Source organism: Triticum dicoccoides, chromosome 7B, assembly GCF_002162155.2.
Source record: "Triticum dicoccoides isolate Atlit2015 ecotype Zavitan chromosome 7B, WEW_v2.0, whole genome shotgun sequence".
Lineage (NCBI taxonomy): Eukaryota > Viridiplantae > Streptophyta > Magnoliopsida > Poales > Poaceae > Triticum > Triticum dicoccoides.
Window position 1 is genome coordinate 379,357,383 of NC_041393.1, and position 7,645 is coordinate 379,365,027.

Sequence of the window (7,645 nt, forward strand, 5' to 3'; positions counted from 1 at the left end):
GACAATGGTTGTGGGGGGGGCGGTGGTGGGGCCTCGCCGAACAAAGAAAACTCGACGCGGGTGGGGGCGGGGGTGGGGGTGGGGGTGGAGGAGGAACACAGGCGGTGGGGGCCGGTGGTCCGACCGGTGGCCCGTGTGGTGTTCTGTACGGGAAGAATCGGAGGTGAGGAAGAAGAAGGGTTAGGAGACGTAGGATCTTCATCCAACCGCCTGAAATGGTCGAGAGAAAGTAGGGAGTTGCATTCTTAATGCGCTTTGGTTCATCATGTGTGGGCACTGTGCAACGAACATTTTATTATCCAAAATCTGCTTGCTCTTCTTTACCATGTTCCTCTTTCGTTCTTCTTTAATAAGTACTCTCTCTGTTCCTAAATACAAGTCTTTGTATAGATTCCACCATGGACTACATATAGAGCAAAATGAGTGAATCTACACTCTAAAATGTATCTGGATACATCTGTATGTGATCCATAGGGAAATCTCTACCAAGACTTATATTTTGGAACGGAGGGAGTATAATAGTAGTACAATATGTTCCTTGTACTGAAGACGAGCAGGGACATTTGCAGTGTAGAGGTCTATAAGGTCGGTTGTGATGGACACTTTGAACTCTTCGGGCCTCTTTGATTCGTAGGATTTTGTAAACATAGGAATAGGATTTGTAGTGGCCTCACCACTTGAATCCTATAAGAATAGTAAGGAAATGCAGGGAGCTGTGTCGCCTTTGAGATTTACACTGATATTAACATTACCGCTTATTCAGTTGAAGAGAGCTGGTATCCGAAGCCTTTCTAGCCGTACCGGCAATACTAGCACATATATTCTAGTAAGTTCCACTTTGCTGATTTTACTCTGATGCTTACGATTTTCTCGTTATATTTACACTATGATCTGTGTAGCTGCTTTGTGTCGCATTAACAGCAGTCCACTCTTGAAGCTAAACACTACAATGACTTACAAAATTGGCACCAAGGCACTGAGTGCCATTCTGGGTGCAATGAAACTCATACGCTCCCCACCTATTGACTCTTGTTCAGAATATGATCCTAATGACTCTTGTTCAAAATTGCCACATATAGAGAGACAACATGGAATTGCATATCTTTGGGTGATGTGATTTATCATGAGTGGGCAACCAACATTGTATGCAATGAAGCGGAACCTCAAGAATATGCTTCCTGTTCTGTTCTTTAACATGTTCCTCTTTTGTTATTTTGTATTTAGTATGTACAGTATGTTCCTTGTCAGGAAGGGGAGCAGGGACATCTGCAGTCAACAGCTGATAGAGCTGGCATGTACGTGATCGGTAGGCTTTCAATTACTAGCGGCAATACAACACCGTATTTTCAAGCCAGTTCCACTTTCCCGATTTATATATCGTGGTTATGGTGTACCCCTTTTATGTACACTATGATCTGCCTAGTTGTTGTGTGCTCTTGTTATCATGGTTTGGCAATAAACTCTCTATACAGTATATTATGAACCTATCATCTGCCAACTATCCTTACTTCTGGAGCCTATTTTTTGTGTACTTGTGCCAGATTATATAAATGCACGCACCATATTACAGCACACATGATCTCTCTCATCAGAATCTAGTGATAGCACACGAGTGTTTACAGGGGCGCCCCTATATTAGAATATCCTCTACATTACAAAGATAATATCACAACTATTTGTGTTTTCATGGTTCTCAGATATTATACGTAATTACAGTGAATATCAGAATCCACGCATCAGGAGAATATTGTGGAACACTATAATGACTTACAAAATTGGCACCAAGGCATTGAGTGCCATTCTGGATGCAATGACACTCATACGCTCCCCACCTGTAGATTCTTGTTCAGAATATGATCCTAATGACTATTCTAACCTTGAGGAGTCAAAGGCAGATGGCCTGTCATGTTCACCCATCAAGGTGCCTGTTCTAATTTGGCAAGGTTTTATTGATTGCGCGTATCTTGCATATGTTGTCTTGCATTTCTTCTACTTGCACCGCCATCTACTTAGTTTACTCATCATATATGTCGAGATGCCATGCCCATCCATTATCAATACATATTCCATCTGTCATCATACCATGTTTTTTCACTCAAATGTTGTTCTTGTGCATCAGACATCAAAAAGGAAGAGGGTCATTGTCGAACCTGAAGGAGCACTAGCAAAGTCCTTGAAAAACGTGGTTGTGCCGGAGAAATCAGACAACACCCCACTTATATTGGTTGTACAACCAGTGACACAAAACATAGGACCGACTCCAGCAGACTGTACCCATACTTCACTGGCCACACCACTAGCCCCACCACACAGGACCTGCACTCCAGCAAAAGGTATGTCGATTTCAGTTGCCATAGCACCAGTCGTACCACAGAAAAATCCCACTCCAGCAAAAAGTACAAGTCCACCGGTTGAAGACCTATCCCAACTGCAGAGACGGCCAATTCCTGCAGATTGGAACACCATTCTAGTTATTCCCATTTTAAAAGACAATGCTTTCAATGTTGTTAGGGCTACATGCATATATTCCCATCATGGGAAGATTATAGTGAAGACAAACACCATTTTCACATCTTCTTGTCCCACTTACGTGTAAGTGCTATTATTCATGGTGATTATTTTCATGTTTTCTGCTGATTGAACACATCAATGATTTACATTAGATTGTTGTAAGTAGGCGAGGGTCAATCTGGATAGTCATGACGAGCAAAGCTTGTTTGCGCTTTTCAAGGAAGCATTGCTGTAGTATCGGTGTTACCTGAGGAAATCACACTTTGATGGCAAGTCTATAAATGAATTTCTAGTGAAGTCTCCTATGCTAAATTTAGAAGACATTGAATGGAAAAACCTTGTTATGCACTGGTCTCATTCCTAGGATGAGGTATTGTCTATGATATCGCATGACAATTTGAACTTCTACTTTTCCGCATGTGCCTTATGGATATTTTTTGCAGGATATCTGCTCGAAAAAGAATTTCGGTTTGAAAAGAATGACAGGATATCACAAATATGTTGCCTGCTGCTTTGCTCTTGTTAGTACCTGTTGTCATGTATCACTGTACTTGCATACACACCTGGTTCGTTATGTGATAGCAGTATGCGTGATAGCTTGCTTATCAATTGTTTGCTCCAAATTATCTGATCTATATGAATGGTTACATTAGTAGAATATATCCAATGCCAATGAATTTTTTTAGCTTTGCATTGTTCTTGTAAGTACCTACTGTCCTTTATCAGTGTACTTATATTGACAGGTAGTTGTTCATGTACCATCACTCTGCAGCTTATTTTCCTTTGCCCTCCATTTCCTACACATAAGATCTATATTTACTCTTACCATAAGGTTGGATAACACCGGTGGTACCGAAGAAGTTTAGCTTTGCATTGCTCTTGGATGTACCTTTTGCCTGTATCGCTGTACTTAAATTTATAGCTACTTGGTTATGTAGCATCACTCTTCATCTTATCTTAAATATTCTCCATTTTTCTTATATTGTCACATCTATATTTACTCTTAACAAAATGTAGAATAAAGACAATGCTTATGAAGAAGATTTTGTGGTAAACTTCTTGAATTGCCACCCCCCCATTAGCATGGACAAGGGCTTTATAGAGCCTGCCTTCACCAATAATGTAAGTTTGTCCTTCTCAAGCCTTCAAACTTTGTTGTGTATATTTGGTTAGGCATGACGGCAACAGCTGTTTATTTTTGGTGTTTGCATCAAATTTCATGTTTAAAGTTTATTATATAGTTCATAAACAAAAGTTTGTCCTTCTCAATTTAAGTTTTTAGTTGTACAACCAAGTTCCTTATTCATACCATGTAAATTAAATATACAGAACAAGTGTTCTTATTTTGCCAATCTGAAATGGGATAAATTGACAGCACACTAACCATTGATACTTATGAGTTCTTGATCTGTAATCCAGTGGTGTCCTGAAGCTGTCAACTCCTTCACAATGTCATTTCCTACCATGTCTTGACCAGAACAATACCATATTGTGTTAATGCTATTTTAAATTGTGTCACTTTATTCGTTAGTAAGAAATGTGATGAATTGTCAGCACTGATACTTATATGTGCAAAACCTTTCATTTGTCTGCTTGTTTATCTCTCAGAGTGAGGAGGATATAAGTGTCAAACAAGCGCAGTCTCATCAGCTTGCTCAGCTGTTTGCGCTGCAGCTCCCAAGCAGGGCTAACCTTTCTTGAACTCTATAGAAGTATTGTCGGTTTTGTATATTATTTTGTCGGTGTGTTTAATTGCATTGGTGGCGATGTTTTGATGCCCAGTGTATGTAATCTGCTGTCTACTTGTGCTTTATTATCATAGTGGTGAACTTTGATGCCCAATGGATGTAATATGCCGTAATTTCTTTTTTGTATAGTCTAGGTTTTTTCTTATTCACGATGTTGTAGTTATTTTACTGTATTTATATCATGTCTTCGCTGTAAATTGGCCAAACCGTAACATTATGGTACATAATCGGGTCGTCATGCAAATCACTATGTATGATCCGCATCATGGGCCCCGTCATCTTGGTCCGTTAAAAGGCATAAATGTAAACTGGCCCACTAGTAGATTCGGGCCATTAATAGGCCGAGTAAACCGCTGGCTCTATTTTCCCAAGAAAACTCAATGGGCTTTTAGGAGGCTGAAAAGTAGGTTGGGCCTGAAATGTGCCGAACAGCTCACGGGCCGCCAGCAGGCCGAAATAGACCTCGGCCCATGATTGTGCCAATCAAATCACGGGCTTATAACAGGCCAAAATTGTCTCGGTCCTTGTTTGGCCCAATCAGATTATCGGCTGTGAGCAGGCCGGATGCAAACGTGACCGTAGTTAGGCCCAACTATATGACGAGCTTTTAACAGGCCGAAATATATATAGGGCCGAAATGTTAAACGGGCCTGTAACAGGCCGAAACTAATATCAGGCCGAATTACTAAATGGGCCTTTAGCAAGTGAGCCCAAAAGCATAGCATCCAGTTGACGGGCCGAATCTGATATGGGCCATAATTTAGCCCAAAGCCTCTTAAAGGGCCGAACCTAATTTGGGTCGTATTTGGCCCAGAACGTGGTAGACTTTTAATGGGCCGGATCTCATATGGGCCATTATTAGGCTCGAGACATGGTAGGCCATTAATGGACCGGATCAAATATGGGTCGGCATTTGGCCCAAAACATGGCAGCCAGTTAATGGACCGGCCTACTAGGGTCCTCAAAATTTTGTGGGCCTTCATCTGGGCTGGCCCATTATGGTCGGCAAAATCTCATGGGCCTTTAGCTGGGCCGGCCCATTATGGTCCGCAAAATGTTGTGGGCCTTTAGCTAGGATGGCCCATTATGGTCCGCAAAATCTCGCGGGCCTTTAGCTGGGCCGGCCCATTATGGCCCGCAAAATCTTGGGGGCCTTTAGCTGGGCCGGCCCATTATGGTCCACAAAATCTCGTGGGCCTTTAGCTGGGCCGACCCATTATGGTCCTCAAAATCTTGTGGGCCTTTAGTTAGGCCGACCCATTTAAACTTTATGGGCCACTTTTGGGCCGGTCCACGTGTCAACATATCATAGGCGCATCTCGCCCATTGGATGAGTGACACCTGTGCCAACGCGAAGCTGACACGTGTTTCCTCCAGCCAATGATGATTTTACACGTGGAAAATCCCCATTGGTTCAGGCTGTTAACGGGCTATCGGATCCAAAACCTGACCCGATAGCTTAACGACATTCCGTTACGGTGGATGCCACGTGTCGGTCACCCTTGACGAAAGCACTTCTGTGACGCGCGATTTATCGTCATGGAAGTGGACACTTCCGTGATGATAATTTTGGTAATGTCATGGAACACTTCTACGACAGCACAGGTATGACTATCTTGATTTTGTCATAAAATCGTCATGGATATACATGCATGACAGAAAATGTGACCTACTGTGACAAACGCGTATCATCACGGAGGTGTATTTTTTTGTAGTGGTGGCGGCTCTCCAAGTTATTCCTAATTGGACTATTCCATATTTGGCTTATATGACCCGGGGCGAGTTACCTGAGGATGAAACCTTGGCCAGTCAAATAACCCGGAGGTCTAAGTCGACGACTATTGTCAATGGGGAGTTGCACAGATGCAGTGTTATAGGAGTGTTTCAACGATGCATTTCTCCTGAGGAGGGCCATGAAATTCTAAGGGAGATTCATGAAGGAGATTGCGATCATCACGTCAACTCTAAATATCTCATTGCTAAAGCCTTTCGTCATGGGTTTTATTGGCAGACGGCTCATGCTGTTGTTGAAGATCTGGTCAGTAAATGTGATGGATGTAAGAAATTTTCACGACGAGCTCATGTGCCTACTCAAGAATTGAGGATGATTCCAATTACTTGGTCATTTGCAGTCTAGGGGCTAGATATGGTTGGGCATTTTAAAAGATCTAAAGATAAAAAGACTCATCTCCTGGTAGTTGTTGACAAGTTTACAAAGTGGGTTGAAGTTGAGCCGGCCCAAAATGCGATGCAGCCACGACGGTTCAATTAATCAAAAAGGTGATATTTCCTTTTGGATACCCTCATAGTATCATTACTGATAATGGTACTAATCTATCTAAGGGTGCGATGAAAGAGTTGTGTCAAGAAGAGCATATCCGGCTTGATGTATTGATACGTCTCCAACGTATCTATCATTTTTGATTGTTCCATGCTATTATATTACCTGTTTTGGATGTTTATGGGCTTTACTTTACACTTTTATATCATTTTTGGGACTAACCTACTAACCAGAGGCCCAGCCCGTATTGCTGTCTTTTGCCTATTTCAGTATTTCAAAGAAAAGGAATATCAAACGGAGTCCAAACGGGATGAAACCTTCGGGAGCGTGATTTTTGGAACGAACGTGACCCAGAGGACTTGGAGTGCAAGTCAAGAAGCAGCCTAGGCGGCCATGAAGGAGGAGGGTGCCTCCCCCCTATTGGGCACGCCCCCTATCTCTTGGGCCCCTCAGGCGTCCACCGACCTACTTCTTCCTCCTATATATACCCACGTACCCCGAGAGCATCAGAACAAGCCACGAAAACCTAATTCCACCGCCGCAACCTTCTGTATCCTCGAGATCCCATCTTGGAGCCTTCACCGGCGCTCCGCCGGAGGGGGAATCAACCACGGAGGGAATCTACATCAACACCATAGCCCCTCCGATGAGTTGTGAGTAGTTTACCGCAGACCTTCGGGTCCATAGTTATTAGCTAGATGGCTTCTTCTCTCTTATTGGATCTCAATACCATGTTCTCCTTGATCTTCTTGGAGATCTATTCGATGTAACTCTTTTTACGGTGTGTTTGTCGAGATCCGATGAATTGTGGGAATGATCAAGTTTATCTATGAGAAATATTTGTATCTCCTCTGGATTCTTTTATGTGTGATTAAGTTATCTTTGCAAGTCTCTTCGAATTATCAGTTTGGTTTGGCCTACTAGATTGATCTTTCTTTCAATGGGAGAAGTGCTTAGCTTTGGGTTCAATCTTGCGGTGTCCTTTCCTAGTGACAGCAGGGGCAGCAAGGCACGTATTGTATTGTTGCCATCGAGGATAAAAAGATGGGGTTTATATCATATTGCATGAGTTTATCCCTCTACATCATGTCATCTTTCTTAATGC